The sequence below is a fragment of the Thermobia domestica genome, chromosome 6 (genome assembly GCF_964235325.1).
Source record: "Thermobia domestica chromosome 6, izTheDome1.hap1.1, whole genome shotgun sequence".
Taxonomy (NCBI): Eukaryota; Metazoa; Arthropoda; class Insecta; order Zygentoma; family Lepismatidae; genus Thermobia; species Thermobia domestica.
In genome coordinates this window covers 251,158,514-251,181,065 of record NC_137459.1, presented here as the reverse complement: position 1 = coordinate 251,181,065, position 22,552 = coordinate 251,158,514, and the positions used below count along the sequence as shown (strand labels likewise).

The window sequence follows — 22,552 nt, the reverse complement described above, 5'->3', positions numbered from 1 at the left end:
AGCAAAAATGGACTGAAATCTTTCAGTTTGACCTGTCGCGATTATGTCCATTAGATTAAGGAAGACGGATGAGTATGGTAAGTGAATGATAAGAGAAAAATTGGTGAAATGAGAATGTGGGAAGAAACGGGAGTACTCCGAGAAAATCCACGGACACGATGTTTTTCACCCCAAGCATGATTAGCCGGAGATCGAACCAGGGGCCCTACGCACCAGAGGTACGTACTGTACCACCGAACCACCGTGCCCCCCTTCACTTATGTTAGCGTTCGTGTTCATGTACAAGCAAGTGTAAAGATCAATATTTATGTAGTTTCAGCTGACTGCAGAGCATAATGCAATATCGAACTACAATTTATTGTTTTTAAAATTATGAACCAATTGTCACCCCATAATTACCAATTATACCACCTATTCTTAGTGTTAATTTGAAACATTTTTTAAATGTTCTTTTTGAAAAATTAAAAAATAAAAATTTTGACAAAAAAATCCCTTTAACCCATATAGTATATAAGAGGCAAGGGCATGAAAAATACTGTAAAGTGACACCTTTACTAGCTCAATGGAAAGATTTCCATAATTCAATCATCATCCTTTTGCAAATGTTACGTAGTTGTAGTTTCTAAATGGGATCTGCAATGAGCACTTTCAGGCCCATTGCTAGTTTGTACATATAATGCATATATTTAAAGGAAATCTAATATTCATATTTCTTGTTTATTAATACATATATAATTAAGTTAAAAACCAGCGCTGGTAAAATTATTATAGTTTGGTATTTTTTCTATTAATCTTATATAAATTTATATATTTCATGTGTGCATTTATGTATTGCGTAATGTATGTATATATATGTATATGTTAATCTTTAAAAAGTTATTCTTTTCAGTTAAAAAAAAAAAAAAATAATTCCAAGTAAGGCAAAAGTTCAGTAGCTAGCTAGCTCTTTTGGAAACACTGTTAAGCTCAGTGACAGTTTCTTCTCGTCGTAGCGGAGAGGGGGAAAGCTGTTAAATCGTATATAAGTAAGAAGGGAATGGCAGCGAGGAGGCAGATTTTGGGTTCTTTTGATAGAATCGAGACGGAATTTTTAGCGGGGGGAGCTTTCGTGCTCCTTGGGTCTCTTTTGCTTCGCGACTTTTCTTTTTAAGTCAGAGCAGGGGTACAGCCGAAAGAGATGGCTGTGTATAGGGTCAACCTTTAGACTTGTTAAGCGGAATACGAATCAGAATATTTGAGTTCTGGTTGTATGTCCATGGGTAAGGTCTAAGGATAGGTTCGATTCCCGGTTAGGAATATTTTAAGAAATGAATTGTAGTAGGGATTTTTAGATCTATTGTTACAACGTTCCTTCCGAACGCTGTATGTTTTCAGAAATTTTCTCTATTTGGATTTTAGGGAAGGCTGTTGCTATGGCAACCGAGCCGGATGAGTAATATATACTTTTTTTTCCCTCGGTTAGTTGTTTTTGATTAACCGATTAGAATTTTCACAGCTGATTTCTCATATAAGGGGATGGTAGGCTGTTGTTTGTTTTGATTTTATTCCAACTACCGAGCCTGAGAGAAGGTGCTTTATTCCTAAATGAAGGAATTTTCCATTTCCCTTTACCTTTTAAAGTCTGTTAGCTAGCTGATTTCCTTTAAGGGTTGTCCAATAAAGGGCGATTCCTGAATTAGGGACTTAGGCCAGACAGTTCTCAGAATGTTGGGTCTGTCTTTAGAGTGTGTGAGGTTCATGATGGCTTGTACGAGGACGCATGTTCAGAACCTCTCTTAAGGAATTTTAGACAAATTTTAAAGGAAGCTTCATGTTTGGAGCGAACTGTTATTTAAGGTTTTAAATAGGTGGGGACCTCTGGGTCTAGAGGTGTACCTGAACGAACTTTTTTTTGATTAGAGAAATCATTTACATTAAGGAATATTAATCACAGAGAACTTTTTTTGTTTTGTTCTGATTTTGAAATTTTGAATAAACTAGTCTACTTGGAAAAGTCTGATTGATATAAAATTCCCTGAACCTTGGGTATTGATATTAAGTTTATTGTTTACTAGTTACCTAGACTATTAGTAAGCAAATTTATTTATATTATGTGTGTGTCCCAGGAATTAATTTTCAGGTTTTGAAGCGTAGTATAAGATAGTAAAGGGAACATACTATATGATATACGTGTTATATAGGGCGCATCACAGATCACAATAAAATTTTATACTTTCCAAGTCTATATGGATGGATACTGTAACTTTCAAATTTCATGAACATCTGACGAAGTTTATACCCTATGTTGATTTGACCTGGAACGACAAGTCAGTAAACGAAGTATGCTAGCGTTGTGCGTTTATGCGTTAAGGAGTGGCAACGTAATTCAATTATTGCTGTTTCTATTACAAAGTGGACTGGTCGTGAATACCAAACGAACAGACTATTCAAGCAGAGTTATCAACTGGACGTTCATACATCGTTATAGAGCTATTAACATACTATGAACTGACTAGCAATTCAACGACAGAACATTTATATATAAACGTTATGTGATTATATATGCATCTTTTGCTGCTCGCAAATACTTTTTGGGAATCTACTGATAATGCATTTTATGGACGATTGTATGTTCAAAACACATTCAACAGGTATTTTTGACGACGATCAAGTGATATCCACTGTATATTCCATGGGCACAAAATAAAAACAACGTATTTGGCTCTGATTTTATTGTGTTCTTCAGCAGCAATGGCTAGTGCCTTCCCTACACACTTTAGAAACATCTCGTTTGTTAACGGGGAGTGAATATTTATTCCACTGACAGAAGTAATTACTATATATATACACACAAAACAAGAATTTTAGGAATGATCCAAAAATGGATCAAAAGATTGCGAACTTGGCCAATGATTAGTTTTTGGATCTGGGACCACAAAATTTTTGAACGGCCCCTAAATCGAGTTTTCATACTTTTTAACGGAATAAGCACATCATACTGAGTTAAGCATTAGTTTGGATTTGACTGCACTATATGTAGGGGCGTACATTTTCTTGAAATATATTGAATTCTGTGAATCAGGGGTCACACATTTTTTGAACGGCCCCTTAATGAGTTTTCATTCTGTTTTACAGAATAAGCACATCATAGTGAGTAAATTGTTAGTTTTGGTTTGACTACACTATATGTAGTTCTCAAAATATAGAGCGTACAAGAAAATGTTTGAATGAAATATATTGAACTTGTGGATCAAGGGCCACAAAATTTTTGAACGGCCCCTAAATCGATTTTCCTATTTTTTACGGAATAAAATCATCATACTGAGTAAATTGTTACTTTTGGTTTAGGTACACTATATGTAGTTCTCCAGATATAAGGCCCAGAAGAAAAATTTTGCATGAAATATATTGGATCTTTTGATCCAATAAAAGGTACGGGCCACCGCACTAAGCTTTCTCACACCAATTCCTTAAACTAAAAAATGCAGCGCAGTTATTAATGAAACATTTTCTTGTAAAATATGATTCAAATTATCAAGAGTTTTCGGAAAATTTTACCTAAAGAAAACCCCCTTCAAAACTCAATTATCTCCTTTAGATTTTTCCACAAGAAATGAGTTACTTTAAATGATAGAGTATTAATGAAATATTTGTTTATAAAGCAGAAACAACATAGCATGAGTTGTATTAAAAAAAACAGAGAAAACTAATCCTTATTAATATTCTGATGCAAATGATTTATGTAACATTATACGAATATTAATGAAATATGAACAAAATCGCCTCAGTAGTTTTTCAGAAAGTACTTGAAAAACTTACCCCAATGAATAAACTACCCCTTGTACATTCTGTTCAGAACAAATGAGTTATGCCATATTGTAATGATATTAAAGAAATATGAACAGAACCACCTAAATAGTATTTTGTCGCAAAAATAGTCTGAAGAAAACTCACCTCCATGAATAAACTATCCCTTGTACATTTTTACAATAAATATGTCATATTTTTAGATTATTATTAGAACATTTATTTATGAAATATGAACAAGATCACGTGAGTAGTTTGAGAAAATTGCATAAAAAAGAAAAAAACAACTAATAATGAACTACACCTCGCGCATCAAAAAATCAGTGATGTCTTGTTGCCAGATTATTAATGATTTTTTTTTTATTTATGAAACAAACAAAATCGCCGGTGTCATTTTTGGAGAAAACTATCCAAAAAAATCACCTCCAAGAATAAACTACCCCTCGTATATTTCTTCACGACAAACGACAGATTAATGAAATATTTAATTATGAAATATAAACGAAATCGTGTGAGTTGTTTCTGAGAAAGTAGTTCGAGAAAATTTATCCTCAAGAGTAAGCTATCCCTTCTTGATTTTTCCCAGAGAAATAATATATCACAGTATTGGGTTATTGGAAAATTGATTCCATATTATTGCCCTTATTTTTAAGGACAGAAAGAAAATTCGAAAACCTCTCTGAGGAATCTCATAAAAACCTGGAGTTTAAACATTGGTTTCAGTACGTTCGGTGTCTATGGGCCATGAAACGTGTAAATCTGTTGAAATCTCAAAATTGTTTTCTTACACAATCACCTTACTTTCTTCTTCGTTTCGTTGCTCGAAAGTTTAAAAAACAAAACAAAAACGCAATTTTAGTAAGTAGTATGGGAAACGTACTGGTGTCATTGCTGCAGGAGAACGATGCTCCGCAACCTTAGATAATTACAATCTATTGTTACAATACGATGCAACTTGTCAATCCCGAGATTATGGGATGAAAGAAATAACGTACAATAGCTTAGAAAACTACCATGCTGAGACTGACTTGCACTCACGGTATATCATTAACTGGCAGGCAAGCAGTGTATTATGAACTAATATTGTTTAACATTATATCCTGCACCATACATACCAAATATATGAGAGGTTTATAAGTCCTCATGCATGCACATACAAGTTTCGTGGAAGTGTTGTGTACACGTTAACACACAGTAAAACAAAATTATATGTTTAGGTTAACGTCCCTCAGATATCGTCTGTAGGATGAAGTATATATATGGTGTATATGGATGATAAACGTAAATGAATATTGGAAGTGGTAGAATCATTTGAAAGAAGTACGAAAAATCGAGGTTGCAATGTTGTCGCATTATTAATAATTCTAATGGTCTGAGAGAGAATACTGATTGCATCAGAGGTAAGCACTACCACTAAACCACCATGTCCTGTGAACACTGATTATCTACTGTATTGTACGAACTTGCAACTTTTTTTCTTCATTCTACAAGCAGTATTTCAACGCAACACTAGTAGAGCACAATCCTTAACAGCAATGTCGAACACGTTCTTACGTAAAACAGTTTCATTATGAACACAACAGTCAACTCTATTACTTCTGAACTGAACAAGAATTAACACAACTGAAAGAACACAAGGAAAACAAATATATACATATTCAGCTTCAACATTTATGCCACAGAATTAATGCTATCAACAATTCATTCTATATTCCTACCTCATGTTTCTTACTTTTCTTTCTTTAGATTTTGAAGTGAGCATTGTATTGAACCAGAAGTGCAAACATCACAAATACTGCTTCCCATATTTGCTTTAATTCACAGCAACAAAACTGAGAACATACATATATAAATCTTCTCACTTTCTAAGATTTTTTTCTTTCTTTCTTCAGGAGGATGCTCCTCGATATAACCACTTTCGTTTATAATTCACTTTGCTCCTGGATTTTCATATACTGAGTGGCATGATGAAAGGGAGATATACAGGGTGGCCCAAAATAAGGTATACACCCCTGCATTGATCAAGTATAACGTTCTAGCTTATAGGTTGATTTGCTTCGGCTCTTTCGAGCTTAAGTTAAAAAAAAAAAAAACATTAAGAACAAATAATAAAGAAACTAAGTCTACCTTATGGATAACAATAAAAGATGATATAAAAAACAATGAGTTGATCAGTACGGGACTGACTACCTAATTTGCGTCACCCTGTAGTTTGCTTAGCAAACTGTTCCTCCCCAAAATCGAGTAGTATTGGATAGTTTTCTAACAAATATAATTTGATATCGGAAATTGTGTAAAGTAATTCCATTACCAATGCAATCTGAATATTTTTCTGGACCAGCTGGTACCCGTGATTATTTCAGAGAGAGGGGAGGCACGGAGAAATCTAACCGGGTCATTATCTCCTATCGTAATTAATGTGGTTCATAATGTTTTCTCAGTACTACTTTTTACCCTAGTGTTTTCAAATCTTCCCTCCGAGGGAAACCTGTAATAATGACTGGCTGGTACCCTATTATGCGATGTCTCATTCGTCTCAATTTATCCTTGCATTGCGTAGTACAACAATCAATGCGACACGCAACGAAGTAAGAAGAACAAGTGATGTTGCTTGATGTTGAAACTTTCCCACTCTTTTGTCTAACCTTTGACTTCAGAAATTTGTTCTATTTCTACGCCCGATTTTGATTCATTTCTTATGCCACAATACGAAAAATCTTCTAACTAATTCATTCTCCTTGGGGCCCAAAATATAGCAACAATTTGTACTAACAGTACATAATAATAGTTGAATTGCCCACTAACTACGCTAGAAGAACTGCCAGGCTAACCTCCATCATTTGAATTGAGATCTGGGCGACCATTAAAATAAATAGAATGGTAACTAATGCAACTTGGACTAGCCGCTAAAATAATTGAGTAGTTCACTCACGATATGAAGACGAATCATTGGTATTTTATATTTCGTATCAACTACATCAATTAAACTATAAAAATGGTTTGATTATAAGTATTTTCGTCTAGTACAGTACCTTTTACTTTTAAAATGTTTAATGAAAACTTATCAAAAGCATATTCGCTAGTTCATATTACTATATTCGAAATAATTTAGGTATTTAATAGATGACATACTGTACTATTTTCAATATTCCTGCAAAGTTCATCGAACCATTCCTATTTGGAAATATAGTACAACTCCAGCTGTTCACGTTTTTTAATTGTTAAGAAAGGTAACGTTCCACAGTTATGCGCCATGTCTAAGGGAGACTGATAATGCTTTCGCGTTGAACTTCACAATCTTGGATTCTGAACTTTATGCTGTTTTGAGAATTCTCACACTTCATAGTGACTGAAAAGCTGTTTCGGAAATAAGGTCGTAGCTAGTGTCAACTATTTGATTAATACTTAGTGCTTTGAAAAAGAATCAAGTTTTAGCAAGAACCATACACAGTGTAAAAAGTTAACACAAAGGTCTCATATGTAAGTACAAAGCGAGAGGATATTCAAGGTTAAAAGCGAGCTGATCCTTCCTAGTGGCTAAATAATAGCGTTCTCGCCTTTGGTTTGAAGCATAGTTTAACTCTCGATGCAGGTATGTATATTAGATTTACATGACTGAGTGATGAAGAGGAATGTAGAATTCCAAAGCGATCAAAATACATTGATTTAAAATAATACTTATTGATATAACAACATTACCTCAACAAAATCTACCCACATCGCAAAATTTATTGCAATTTAAGTCATAGAAGTCAATATTTCACCCTCGGCTTTCACTACAGAGAATCTTGCGTTAAGAGAACTTCAGAGTCATGAATTTTTACATTAACATAATACAGGGAACTGCTCTCATTGATGGGAGGTAGCAACTTGGAGTAAGAAGGATACAAGAATTTTACGAATGATCAAAAAAATGGATCCAAAGATTGCGATCTTGGCCAATTAGATGTTTGGTCAGGAGCCACAAAATTTTTGAACGGCCTCTAAATTGAGTTTCCATATATTTTACGGAATAAGCACACCATATTGAGTTAAGTGGTAGTTTTGGTTTGGCTACAGTATATGTAGTTTTTCAGATATAAGGCCTACAAGAAAATTTCACTGAAATATATTAGATATTTTGTTTTAAAAAAAATGCCCGAGTACATATGCTGCAAGAAGGTTGATTAGAAATTTATGGAGCTTTAAGTTAGTAAAATAGACAAAAGTAAATAAATGAAATAAAAACAAAACCACTACTTAATCTAGAATACTCGCTCGAAGATGCAAGGTTGTAACAACGATTTTGTTTTTAATGTTCATAGTTTTATGACCAAGTAGAATAGTAATGTATCGATTAAGTCAATATTTAAGAAATTCAAACTTCAACTTGATCATTTTTTTGTTCTTTTTATTTAGATGTAGCGCTAGAGATCAGTGATCTTCCAATTTTCCCCACATATCATTAATATTAATTACGCAAAAGTAATACCTGCTACCATATAGACATAACACAAATATTTAACAACAGAAAAGAATGAAGGTTAAAAACAAGAACATAAGAAGAAAGAAACTAAGCGTGGCACCAACGATTCCGTGACTAGTTAGCTTTTATGAAATTGTAAGAACTCTATGTGTCATGAGAATCACATGGGTGACCAAAACACGAAGAGCAAAATGATTTTAATGATATTATGTTCACTGAATAATGTGGTAGGTCGTGATAACACGTTCGTGACTATTTTAGCTCTTGCCTACAGTTAGCAACAATCAATAGATTGTAAATAGATAATTTGTTTGCGTCATGTTTACTGTCAGGTTTTCTACGCCCAAGTCTGGTCTAGTTACAGAATATTCATATGAACTTCACCTTGTAACGGAACTAACAGAGACGAAGACACTTTTAAGAACGAACAAAAGCATTCGCTGCGTTAAATCAAATCTGATCCGAAGCCTGACACAGTATAGAAATCGATTTGTTAGCACACGACGCGTCAAACAAAGCGAAAACGAACTGTTCCATAAAAATGTTACATCTTTCATTAGTATTGAGTTTTATTTATTTACGACACCAATAATATTGCTTTGTTTTGTAACCACACCAACATAACACGTTATACTGTGTTGCTTGAAGCCTGGTGCTATTGGGTGTGGCTAAATCGATACAAAATAAGTCATGAAATGTTTCTAAGGACTGACCCATTAATAAAGTACATACTTCAGACTACTAAACCCACGTCGCACTCTACGTTGTTGGATTAAAAGCAACAAATAAAATGACACGTGAGTAATGAAACTGGAAAATTGTTTTAAATTAGAATGGTAGAATAAACTACGCATTTTGCAGGATCAAAATTACTCTGCTATTCTTTATAAGAACGTAAAATAATGATGCGATATTGTGCTAAACTCAATTACAATATTCACATCGTTCAGGCCAAGGTAATTGCTCTGATATTTCCATATTTTATTAAGGAGTAAAATGCAATTCATTAATAATGAAAAATGAAAAACGATGGATAAGATTCAGTATTCCTCTGTTAACTATATTTACCATATTTTTAACTACTACTCACTTCATGCCAGATTAACTTCACATGTCGCACAGAAACAGCTAAATTAATGATCAAACATAAGCTTTTTTACGCTTGCAAGTGTTAATTTTAAATTCATATCGAATGATTTTGCGAATAAATATGCGCTATGTTCATTTTCTTTAAAAAAGTTTATCTTGATTGGATTGAATTTGAATTGAGCGCCTCGTTCAGCAACGAGGATATATGAGACGTGGACCTACAGTTTTACCGAGGGATCCGAATCTCACGAGCTCCAGCCGGCAATCGAACTCGGGTCTCTCACACCAAAGGCGCGTATGATATCCAACAAAGCCACGATGGAGCTCTTTTAATTATCTTAAAAATTCATTCATTATTTGGTTATATATATTCGTAGAATATAATTCCAATGCTGAGAGGAATAAACTGCATTATAGTTAAGCTGTCGCGTAATTTCCAGACAAAAATAAACAATGCAATCTTAATACTTGCTCCAAGAGAGACGGTTAAAGCACAAAATAAAGTTCATAGTCTTCTGATCCAGTAGAACAGCAATTTACCAACTGGGTGCTGTCTAGGAATGTCCTGATTTTTTTCTTACTGAACCTGCAAAATTCGAGTAACCACACATAATCGTTCTCCCCTTCAGCGACAAACGTCGCGTGCATAACAGGGATCTAAGAGAATGTGAAGGGGGTCATTTTCCTCATGGAACCACTAAGAATGAATAGTACGTATCGAATAAACAGAACATATACATCAATATAGCTTCAATAATGAAAGAAGCTATACTTTTCTTCTTTCTCATTCCGCAAAACTTGTGTAGATGGATGGAATAGGTCTATATGCTACACTTCGCGATCCCATATATCGAACCATCAACGAAGTCCATCGCACCTAGTATCTCGCGTTCTGCAACGAGTAAATCAGTGCTGCCGAATTCTGCCCCTGAAGTTTGTTAGACTTCCGTGCTTACCTTTTAGTTATCGTCACGCTACGCTGAAAATCCTTTCCACATTGCGCAGTTGCGGAATCCGTTCCTTGCACAGAAGTGGACAAACATATTTCCTCGTTAAAACCAGAAGGAATGGAAGTATAGTATACGAAGAAACAAAAGAACAGTTTCCTGTATATAATGAATGTCTTATCGACCTTCAAATCTTTCTCTTTCCCAGCAGTTAGCATGAAGCACAAACAGGTGAATGACAGAACGAAGATAAAATAATGTTCCCGTACAACTTTGTTGACACAAGGCAGGGAACATACTAAGCTAAGGATTATTTCTACTATACACGTTCCTTAATATTGCCATGCAGCAGGGGCGGATCCAGTGGGGGGCGATCGCCCCCCCCCCCAAGAAGAGGAAGCTTATTTTATATATACAAATAAAATCCATCCCCAAGTTTAGAGCCCTTAAAAGTAGCAGTATGATAACCCCCCCCCATGCCATGCAGTGTATCACATTGAGATTTTTCCTGCCCTTACTTGATAAGTTCTTGAAAAAAAATAAAATAAATGAAATGACATATTTTAGTTTAACGTTTCACAATTACGCCCTTTAGGCTAAGGGAGACTATGATTAAGACAAGTGAATGATTAAAGAAGAATTAGTGGAATGAGAATGTGGGAGGAAACAAAATTACCCAAAAAACTCATCGACACGAGATAAGATCTTGAACTCCGTCTTATACACTAAAATAGCATTTTGTATTGATTTTTGATAATTTAAAAAAATAATTTGCATAATTATTTAGCTTTTAATAAAAGTAGAAATTCTGAATAGGAAAAACAAAATGCCAAGCATGTGGCGATTTGAAGTTTGCCAAAATAAATAAATAAATAAAGAAAGAAAAAAATAAAAAGTGTAAATGCTTATTACAAGTTATGTTTTATTCATAATTTCACATTTTATTTCTCTCACAGCTTGCGCTTCCCTTGCTCATTCTTCACGCCTCGCAAGCGAGCGCTCCCCAAGTTGGGAACCACTGTTATGTACGGTCGATTTTTCAAACACGAACAAAACAACTTTTTCAACCTTGTAGCTAGCGAGCTCTTTTGATGCACGGAAATGTAAGATTCAACCCCGAATTAGAATCCATAAGTAGGTCTAGTTCATGTGCGCCGATCTTTGCTGGGGTAGGGTATGAGAAGGCCTGGGCTCCCTAAAGTTTGCTTGGTCCCTCCGGATCTGATATCTTTGCTCGGATATCTGACAACGAAACATTTACCTCAACGGGCCCCCCAAAGTTACGCAGAAATCGAAGCTGCTGGTCTTGTCTTTCATGTTCTTTCTGTTGAAATGACGTAAACAATCAATTTCATATTGACCCGCATCGAGTACGTAAGAGTAAATAAACCCCACCTACTGCAACATATAATTTTCCTGTACGAGAAATGTCGGATGATTCATACTTTTCCCCCAATAAGAACAGTGAAACCAAACAAACCATCACAACTTAGATTTCAATGTGATCTGGTACTTTAATGAAACGAAGCAGTACAAGTGTCTGAAATTATGTTTATCGCCCAACTCGACCGATTCTAAATTATAAACTTATGAAACAGGAATCAAATGACACCAATGTAACATTAAAGATATTTGCTTTCTAAGTATTGCACAAATGTAAAGCCCATAGTTTGATACTATGTTTATCTCTAAATCATAAGAAAAAAATCACCTGATACACTCAACGGATAAGTAAAACGCTAATTTATGCAACCTGTATGCTTCTAAACATTGCTAAGATAAAATTTAAATTACTAAGTCACTGATCTAAAATCTATAAGAAAATTCTATATTCCGTTTTGCATATAATCTTACCACAAACTTTGGGAGTGAACAAATTTCAATGCAGTTTTATAGAAGTTAGAGAAGTACAGTTCTTGCAACAACTATGCAAACTATTCATTCACACTCGTAATTTGTCGTTACAGAAGTCTTCATGGTATATTCCTACAAGTTATTCAAAATCTATGTCACTTACCAAAATAAGTCCACAGTTTCTTAGTCTATTTAGTTTATGTAAGTAGTACGATATAATCAAATACCTTCGTACAAATAAAGAATACGGATATGGAGGTTTCAAATATTTCTAAGAAACTTAGGTAGAACGTATCCATACAAGATTATTCAAAAATAAGAGAACAATCGAATAAAATGCTCTTCGTTTCCAAATCCCCAATATAGCCTACTTGGGTCATCAACATATTTTATTTGGTTGGTTTGGAGTTGAACGTCCCTTCTCAACACTGAGGCTATGCAAGACGTAAACCTACAGCCTAACGTGGTATTCAAACCGTTAATTCCAACGAGGAATCGAACCCTCGCCTCAGGCACCGTGTTACTGATGTAGCCACGATGTAGTTAAAATCTGTAGTTATGTTTCTCGAATTGTAGCACCTAATATTAAATATAAACGGGACGTTTATCATTGTAATTAAGGAATAAAACAGGCGATTTTCCAGTTATTTTATTTGAATAATCTAACATATTGCACCTTCAAGTACACTGTATATGAAGGTTTGGTCTAGGTGATGTAGCTTTTAGTCACTTTACCACAATTTCACAACCTGAGATCTAACCACTTTCATTTACCATAAATCTTCCTTCATTTACGGAGCATTACTATATAGCGTTGAATTGAAAGCTTTGGCTCAGTGATCCCTAGCTCGATTCCAGGGTCTGAGTGTGGTGGACAACATGCGTGGGTTTTATTAGTTCTCCAGTTTCCTCCAACATTATCATTCCACCAAATCTAATCATTTACTAATTATCTGCCTTCTTTAGCCTACAGGACATAATTGTGGGACGTAAAACTAGAATTTCATTTAGTTTTATTAAAAAGCTTGACTTAATTACGTTACTAATTTTTAAGTCTTCCAATCAAGAACATGCTAGTATCATAAATGTGTACTATCATTCTATTGCGAATTCCAGGAAGCTAGAACCGGAAAATGTACCTATCAATTATTATCGTATCCACAGGATACAATACAAGTTTTATCTACAGGGAAAAATACGGAAAACTGGATAATTGTCAGGACAAAAAAGGAAAAGAAAATTATTTTTATTAAATAAAATTTTGTCGTTCACACACCATCTAACAATATCTATCCTAATCTAATTTATTTTTGTTGGGTGACATACACTGACACGTTTTTGAATAATAGAAGTAATAAAAGAACATGTCGTATGGAGAAAAGGATATTTGTTGTTGGTGTTGAATAAGCTGACAACTGAGTTACTTTTGTGATGAGTTCGTGCCTGCATCATGCGTTCTTTTGTTCACATCTCTCTTCCTGCTGATCCCCCTCCCCTCCTCTAAAATGACGTGGTCAAGAAAAAAAAAAAAGAACATTCTATACTATGTTTCAATGGAAAAGCGTCGGGTTCCGCCCATCACATGCATGGAAATCAGATACAATTTCCGTCCATTTTTTTTCCATACACGATAGCACCTAACCTATACATCAACAGAAATGAAGTTTAATGGTATTAGCGATGTGAAATTTTCCTTTTGCTCTATATGAATTATAAAAATAATTCTTCAACGCAAATTTTGTTTGACAGTTCTATTATTACGAAAAAGTTGTGACACAACATGAAACCCAAATCTGAAACTTACTGAATGTAAAGAATTACTAATATTTCGTTAATAAAATTAAATTCTGACAGTTTTACTTTTGCCAACATAAATTAAGGGTTCAGAGTACTATAAAAGATTTCATATTTTATGTATATTATATATAATTACTACAGTACTTCTCGAAACTAGACGTCCACTATTGATTCGGAGAGGGTTTATTATTTTTTCTATTTATTTATTTATTTGCCGACTTCTTGTACTCCTGGCAAATGTGGAAGTAAATTCAAGCCTTACTAACGAGGTCATTCTTAAGCATTTACTTTACAGATTCCAGATACTAGTCAGATACTGAGTGATTCTTTATAGAATTAAACGTTCCGACACAGATATAAATTTAAAAAGGATTTTAAAAAGAAGCAACAATAAAAACAAGAAAGACTACTCTGATTGTCAAGAAGAACTTTCACGAGTTTCATCGAAAATATGAACATTTAAAATTTATTGTATACATTTGGTAGTAATCTTAAAGTTATACCGGCACTACTACGGGATGCAGAATATGTGCTACTTGCAACTTCCTGTTCTGGGTACGCGACATATTTTTTAGTTAAGTATTTGGTTGCGCTAACTACCTACTCTACGGAGAAGTTTAAATGTTTACCTTACTTGCAACACGGGGACCTGCGTAATAACTTCTGTTAAGTAATCTTCAGTCTTTTTCTTTGTTAAAATGTGTGTATACTTAAGAATAACAAGATTAGGAAACGAGATTTTCATCATTATTCACTACCCTATCACGAGATATCCAGTATTCTGGTAAATCTTACGTATTACAAAACAGAACAATTTTTGTTTGTCTTTGGTGTGGGGCTGAGTTGCGACTATAACATTTTCAATTGATACTACAAACACCGAATTTACTTGAGAACAAAGTACTTCTGTTAATTTGTATTTTAGAAAACGTAAAAAATAAGCCATCTATCTTCCATATCTAAATCTGAATTACGAAAGTTTGAAAAACTTCAACATCACACATATTACACATGTGAAACACTGCTAAACACGAAATATTATCCTAAAATAGTTCGTTCAAGTCTTTGGGAAAATAACTGAATCATTGCGGTAATATTACAAGAAGTCAAACCATCATTGTACTCACAAAGGAAGTGAGACAATTCTCTTGCTGTTCTCATAACTAGAACGGAAAGGGACAAAGAAAGAAAGAAAGAAAGAAAAGGGAGAGAGATAGATTTATTTGTACGAAAATATGAAAAAGACTACGTTGTAAAATGTTCCGTTAGTTCATGCGCCTTCTCATTCCCTTGCATTATCAGTAATTGATATGAGTCACTTTGCACCGTCAACGATAATTAGCATCTTCGAACAAGTTTCAACAAAGAATTTGACCTTACTTTGAAATCATGACAGCAAGTCTGTTGGAAAGCAACTTACTAACACTAAAATATTATTGAAAATTAGTTTACTGCACTATAAGAAAAGAATGTAAAAATGCTAACCGTTCATCACCTCAAAGTGGGAGCAACTAGCCGTGAATGCTTTACCAAATGACCATTTTCGAGGCATCAGAAGACATCGGAAAGGACAAGGCTACGGCCCTGAAGATTCTCCTGAAAAAGAAAGCAGTAAGTGGAAAACTTGCAAGTACTGAATAATTACACCTCATTCTCATTTTACTCTCATCAAAACAGTCTTCGAAATTAACACACAAGTTAAAAATGACTAATGTCTACTCTTTTCACGATATAGGCAAGTGGAACGCTTTCTTGACACCTCAACTTAAAAAAAAAAAAAAAAACTTATTTTGAAGTCATGCAAATTAATTCAAGACTTCGAAGGTACTTTATAGCTCCCGTTAGTTATTCCATTTCATTTCAGAGTTTTGAGGCTAATCTAGAAATGATTGTCCCTTAACCATTCTCACAGGTCAAATGGCGAAATTTGTTCTGCAAGGTTTCTCATAAACATTACAAACTTTTTTCCTTTGCAAATTTCTACAGGACATTACAATACTGTTTAATGACCTAACTTTCCTTTATTAACTTTGCAGTTTACTTAGTTATATTATTTCAGCTCAAACATTACATCGTGCAAATTTGCACCAAATACCACGCACATTTGTATTCCTGCCATTAGCAATGTCACTTGTGAAATGACAAAATCCATCACATGAGATAATTACAATTCTGTATGATATTTACAAAATAATTTAAGGCATACTCGCAAGAAGAATACTACTTATTCAAGACAGCTATAACAAATGTTACCTTTCATCTTGACTTTCTGATTGGGAAAAATCTACTCTCGCCATTTGGTAACAGTTTATAATCTTGGGAAATGGTACGGTCAATGGTAGCTCGTAAAAAATAGATAAGAATTATGGCAGCTGGTGTACAGAATAGAATTTTAAGTCGTTTTTTAGCCCCAGGCTACAGAGAGAGGTTCTACTGTTCAAAGTGGGAACCGAATCATTACTTGGATTTGAATCAGAGGAGGATTACACTATCGGGAATCGAACTAGAGACCAGGCACACAGAAGTGACAGCGAGAAATGGATTTGTTATATAAATTCAGGGTTCTCAAATTAAGTGTCATATCGATCTTGACCTATCGATTCAAAAGTAAGTGGAAGATGTCAACTACTTCCAGTTTCAACTTTGATCATCATACAGCAAAAATGATAATACAGTATATAGCGAGAAGCAGTTTTCTGGAATCGATTCAGTGTCCAAAGCATATAACCCATTTCCATCATCTCTATAGAAAAAGAAGTGGTAGAAATCTACTATTTCCAGTTTCAACAGTGAGCTCCATAGAACATAATTGATAAGAAGATAGCAAGATTCAAAGTTGCAAGTGTATCATCTCTACCTTCAACTCTATTCAAACATGAAGTTGCAGAAAACTACGATTTTATTGGTTTCAATATTGATCACTATGGAAGAAAGTAATACACAGCGAGTACCAGTTTTCTGATATGGATTAAATGGTGCAAGAATTGTGTATTTACAACTTTTTTTCTCTCTGCAACAGGAAACGGCAGAAATATTGATCATCATAGAGTAAAAGCGGTCAGAAATAGCGAAAAATACTTTTTTTTTGTTATGGTAAAAATTTAGCATTGCAACAGGACAATCTCGACCTTTATCCTTATATTAAAACCGGAGTCGTTAAAATCTACGATTTCCAATTTCAACACAGATTATAGTGGAACATGGTCATACGAGGTCTTGCTAAAATAATAATAATAATAATAATAATAATAATAATAATAATAATAATAATAATAATAATAATAATAAACAAAAATCAAAATAACGGGAGTGGTGCCAAAAATATGATTTACTGTCACAAACTGACAAATTAAAGGTGATCCCCTTCAACACTCTTTCCTTCTCATACACCTTTACATACAAAGTTCACATTGTTGAAAGCAGTTGAGGAAATCTTCACGTGTCCGTCTTAAAGTACCACTGCCGTTTTCTGCTTCTTCTCTTCCAAAGCTTTCTCGTGGCGAAGCTGTTAGGTACGCGCCTTTGGTGTGGGAGACCTGAGTTTGATTCCTGGCAGAAGCTTATGTGGTTCAGAACCTACGTTAAACTGTAGGTCCACATCTTATATAGCCTCACTGCTGAAAGAAACGCTAAACTGAAAACCAAATCAAAACTTATCCAGTCCGAAAATGAGTTCCCTGGAGGGCGGATTTCACTTTCGGACAAAAGAAAAACGCGTGGTGGCAAATCCGGCGAATAAGGCGTGTGTTCCAGCACTAGTCTCTTTAGCTGCCAGAAATTGCTTAACGGTCGAAGCAGTATGCGAAGAAGCATTGCCCTGATACACAATCAGTTCATTGTTCTTCCACAAGAGGGACCATTTCTTTCTCACGCGTTCTTTCAGCATCACCAAACTCTACTGATAATATTGCTTATTCACTGTCTGACCTGATGGTATCCATTCAATCAGGAGCAGACTATTGATATCAAAGAATGCAATAAGCATTACTTTCACTTACGATTTGCTCTTACGTGCCTTTTTCATTCGCGGTGATGAAGTTTTCCAGTGCATGCATTGATTGGCTTTTCGTTTCAGGGTCATACTGAAAGATCCATGTCTCGTCATCAGTGACGATTTTCATTAACAAATTTGGTTCTGTTTTCAGGCGTTCCATTGTTTCACTGCACACGTACTTCCGGAAGTCATTCGGCTCCTTTGTGAGTTTCTGTTTGGTACCATATTACCGCAAACTTTGCGCATGTTCAATTTGGCCGTGCAAAATTGTGCAGACAGGCTATCGATGCCCACCATGTTTGCTATCATTCTTATGCTGAGCCTGCGATCTTTCTGGAAAGTGTCGATCACTTTTGCCATAGTTTCCTCTGTTGTTGCTGTGACCCAGTCTTTCATCAACGTTCTCGCGTCCCTCGCTGAAACGTTTATACAACTCAAACACTCGCGTACGTGACATCGTATTTTCACCATACACATTCTGCAACAGTTTCACACACTTACTCGGCGATTTCTTTGATTTCACAAGGAATTTGAAGTTAATACACTACTCAATTTTCGCATTTGCTATTCTTTCGGCTGCGCACATTTCTCCTCAATGGCTGCTTACAGACTAAACCCGACTGACGGACTGCGAGCGGCAACTCATGTATATCATTCTCTTCTCGAAGGTTCAAGGTTGCTTTGCGCGTTTTTCACTGCTCCACGTATACTACTGAACAGGTTGCCAGTCCCATTTTTTTTTGTTTTAGCTTAAGCCTCGTAGAAAGCGAGTATTTTTTTAAAATCTGCATTTAGTATTACAAAAATGGGTTCCATCTCTAACTTTATTGTTTTGTTGCAACCTTGATAGAAATTTAGCACTTTCAATTTCAGTATTGATTCTCATAGAGCGAAAATGAAGGTGGCAGTCGCCTGTAGCGAAGGTGACTGTTTTTTTGATATGGACTCAGAATCTTAAGAATAGATTTCCTTTCAGCTCCTATTCTTTTACTGAAATCGGGAGGATTAAATACTAGCACAATTTTTACCGTTTTGATATTGATTCATAAATAATGATAATTGTACGAGACTGCGAAAAAATGTTCATGCTATGGATTCAGCGTTCACAGAACAGGTTCTGTCTAACTATAAGCATCTATTGTAATGTGAAGTTATTAGATACACAATCTTGTCTCAAACTTAAGGGAATGTTAATTTCGAAATATAACCCTTACGTCATGTTGATCCTACGAATGCTAGACATTCGGTTGGCACGCCTGACTGGAATGACACGTAGTAGCTGTTCGGCAACACAGGTGCACTCTATGACTCCGAAAACACGAATAATGTCCGTAGCGGGAGAAACACCCTTCGAAAATTAGTGGTTTTTGGAATAGGCAGTGCCTATCGGTCACAGTGAATGTGTCCAAGGAACACAAGATAGCCCAGAGAATACACGTAAATGATGTAATGCGTGGTCGGATTATCGGTAGATTAGAAATGAGGAAAAGTCAACAGAGTGTAGTGAGGTACTTGAAGGTTCCTCCCAGTGTTGTGTCACGAGTGTGGAATCGTATCCAGCTGATGAAAGCTCTAGAAGATATGCTGGATGTCGTCGACGTGCAACAACGCCGTGTGAGGATTGGTGTTTGGTTTCAAATGCCCGACGAAGACCAACGAGTACAGCAGGTACACTAGCTCTGTAGCTCGAGATCTTGCAGCTGCCTTTGGGGCTCATTACGTCTAACTCTAGACTGGCGGTTACATGAATGCACATTGTATGCACGCCGACCCGCCAGGTGCAGTCCCCTCTCACAACACCGATTCCGAGTTAACACTGGCATATGATTTTTACGAGTTTTACTGATTGCTCCGCCTTCTCAACAACTCGATATCTTAGAATGAAGCCTCCATTTCCATGATTCTTACAGCGATCGGTACCTCTTGTAAAATCATACGATACCACTGTTAACTTAAAATAGTTTTCTTTAGATACTCCGATTGGTTATTCTAACGACAAGGTGTCCAAGAATTGGATAGCCTACAATAATAGAAAAAACAAGAAAACATCGTTGAAAATTTGGTACAGGTACATTGGACGGTATGTGTAAATACATTGGATGCAATCGACAAACTCGTAAGTGTGAAAAGAGTGCATTTTTGGTATTCGATTCAAACGTCCAGCTATTACAATCTTTACTTCCGAGTCGTAAGTCAGAATTGTAAGACGTTCAACTGAAGATACAACTTTATGAAAGAGACTTCGTTAGTCTTGTAAGTGTCATCTGTGAAACTAAACCTTACATATAGTCTCCTGGGATCCTTAGGTCTTGTTTTTTGTTACACTTTGGCGATTACTTGCACTATTAGAAACAAGAAGCTAACTACAGTGTGTCCTTGCATTGTAAGCGCTTGATCACCCTTCTATAGAAAACAAGACCACCAGAACGCGATAACATGTTTTTAAAACAAATATATGACCCAAGTCGAGTCTCGAAAGTTCTGTAGAGCATCCATGAAATCTTGGACAACTAAGGTTAACTATTAACTAAAATCAATTAGAATTGGTTCTCGAAGGTTGAAACGAAGTTTTAATGCTTCTGAAGTAAAGAATGACTAGTAATAACAATAAAAGGATTTCAACTTTTTTTTTCTTTTTTTTTTTGCGTAGTTTTACTTTCCAATTTAAATTCCATGACAATAAGATCATTCGCTTTTCATTATGAGTTGCTTCTAATTCATTTTTGAATTCATTGACATAGTTATGCTGTTCATTTTCCAAGACTGTATGAAGAATTGAAAGAAAATTTCGCACGATAAGTGAAGCAAGAAGCTGATAACATTTTTTATCTTTTCTGTGAAAAAACTAATTTTAGTATTTCCTTTCACAATAACAAGAAAAAGAATGCAAATTTAAAATGACAAGAAGTGCTTAAATGGCATAGAAACAAAACCAATTTACAGCAACTATACAATCACTAAATCATTCTCATGTGGAAAATGTGTAGTACTACAGCAATTCAGTAAGTGTAGCAAATTAAGATCTTACTGTAATTATGTAACATCAATAAAGGAGTTTGGTTTATAGATTTGCTCTGTCCGAGTGTTCTTCCGAGAAACAAAATCAATTACTGTTGATGGATCATCATCTATTTTGTGTCGGACGTAGAGTGTCAAAAAGTTAAAAATCTAGTTCATTGATGGAGGTGTTCCCATCCACTGATGAATTCGTAGAAATCAACCATTTCTGGTTTTAGAGTTGATCACTGTACAGCAAAATCTGATATTTGAACCTAGAGAGTATAAATATTCCCTTTCCAAATGTTCTTGAAATTTACCAGAATTTTATTTACCGTCAATCGTGGTATCTGCTAATCATATTTGAACTTCCTTCTCATTTCAAAAACACAAAAGTCTCTAGATGCCGCATGTGTCAACGTGAGCTTACCATTTTTGATTATATATATATATATATATATATATATATATATATATATATATATATATATATATATATATATTCCACGGACAGTTACCGCGATACATTATGCACACATCGCACCAAAGTTAAACTTGTGAATCAATATTACGAATAAGTTTGTTAGTACTTAAAAAAAAAGCGAACACTGATTTAAACGACTTGTGGCAACTTAATGTCAGTTTGATCAGTGGTTTATTTCTTTATTTCTCAATAGGCGAATTTGGCCTACTTAACAAGTATATGCAGGGGTAGGCTAGCCAACTTTTTCTCTCGTGATTCAAAAGAGTAGATAAAATTTTGATTACTAGGAAGCTTGATTGAATGAAAAAGCTACACATCTATCAAGGAAAGACGACATTAATCGGAAATACTGTATCTTATTTTGAGGAATGTATGAGCCACACTTCCATTTTAATGGAATGACATGTTGATGGAATCTACGCTAACGCCACAAAAGTAGGAATTGCCTAAATATGTCACATGTTAACTTGACGGAAAGTTAAGTGACATAAACCAAGGAATACGAGCTTTATTCTTCCGGCAGGAAGTGTATGAGTAATTATGCCTTCTTTATATAGGTAGTTACACACGTTAATTAATATTCTTCAGATACAAGACTAACATCTGTAGGAAGAAGCTAATGCCTAGCAGATGTAACTTTGCTAAACCTTACTTTTTACTCCGAAAGTAGGTTTTTTTTTTTTTTTTTTTTTGGAACAAATAAGCTAATGCTAGTATGAAAATGCCACTGTAGGAACAGGTTGAATAGGCAGAAAGTGTCAAAGCTCTAGACTAGCTGTTCACACTGGCACCACAATAGGAAAAAAAAAAAAGATAATGAAACTGCTTTCTTCATCACATCCTTTGTTGGTTAATATATGTTCTTCGCCATTCTGAAGAGAGGAGTCTATATGGCAAAAAAGGGTTCTGAACATAAAAACCACAGCAATGACATTCGTCAATTTTTTTAAGCATAGGGAAATGAGGAGATTGTCTCTTATCTCTCTGCACAGCTTTCCACGATTCTGTAATATACAGAAGAAAGGATCACATTAAGATATTACTTATTCACAGTGAAACTTGCTTGTTAGTAAACATCGGTTGCACTGGAGACAGAAGTCGAACTAGGCAACTTACAATAATACGTGATTGAATAATTT

General features: G+C 35.0%; 1 protein-coding gene across 4 annotated transcripts in view; it reads right to left on the bottom strand.

Moving 5' to 3' along the window:
- Positions 1–22,552, bottom strand: part of LOC145688475 (beta-1,3-galactosyltransferase 5-like) — a 182,749-nt gene that overhangs the window by 47,042 nt on the left and 113,155 nt on the right. For 3 of the 4 annotated variants that reach the window (XM_081762759.1, XM_081762760.1, XM_081762758.1), the window contains one exon: positions 15,424–15,534. The exons of the other annotated variant lie outside the window; for it this stretch is intronic. The gene's annotated coding sequence lies outside the window, so the exon portion shown is untranslated. The remainder of the gene's footprint in view (positions 1–15,423; positions 15,535–22,552) is intronic. 4 annotated transcript variants of the gene reach the window in all.